This window comes from Brassica oleracea, chromosome C2, assembly GCF_000695525.1.
Source record: "Brassica oleracea var. oleracea cultivar TO1000 chromosome C2, BOL, whole genome shotgun sequence".
NCBI lineage: Eukaryota > Viridiplantae > Streptophyta > Magnoliopsida > Brassicales > Brassicaceae > Brassica > Brassica oleracea.
Window position 1 is genome coordinate 38,179,070 of NC_027749.1, and position 728 is coordinate 38,179,797.

Sequence of the window (728 nt, forward strand, 5' to 3'; positions counted from 1 at the left end):
TCTAGACTCAATCCTAAAAGTGCAAGTGATGCAACTACATGTTTCTTATTTTTGTGTGTTTTTTTTTATGCATATATGTATGTACAATGCAATGCATGAGACTCAAATCATCAAAGAAAATGTGATCAAATACTTGATACCTCCCCCAAACTTAGTTCACACAGTCTCTGTGTTAGGAAGTTGAAGGAGATATCGAAAAGAGGGATAAATGCAAAGAAAAACTGGTATATACAATGGAAAGTGGTAGAGTACCTCTCTATGAAGCGTGGGAGGAGGCCGATGCCTCATCCTCGGTGTCACCTTCCTCATCTGTAGAGGCAAGGGGTGGAGATTTGTTTGCTGAGTCGGACTGTTGAGCTGGTGGGTTTCTCTTCTGGCGGAGCAGCTCTTTCTCGGTGGCAGGAAGTCTGAGTGCTAAAGGACCAATTGAAGGCTGAGGCTGGGGGGGGGTAAGGAAGTCAAAGTCTGATGATGAACATCCCGCTACAGCTCCTCTAGTCAGTAGATCAGCTACCTTCTTCGTGAACTGAGCTGAAGCTTCTGCTTGCCTCTTCACAGTCTTACTCAATGCCTTACACTTGTCTTTGAGCTTGAAGATTGTTCTGTCCTGAGCCTTGTTCCATCGTTGGAGTTTGCTGATATGCTCATGAGCCTGGCGAAGGGGTCCATGGGGAAGAGCTCCCGGATGCTGCTCAAAGTAGTAACGAGGAGGGCCATAGAGGAGCTCA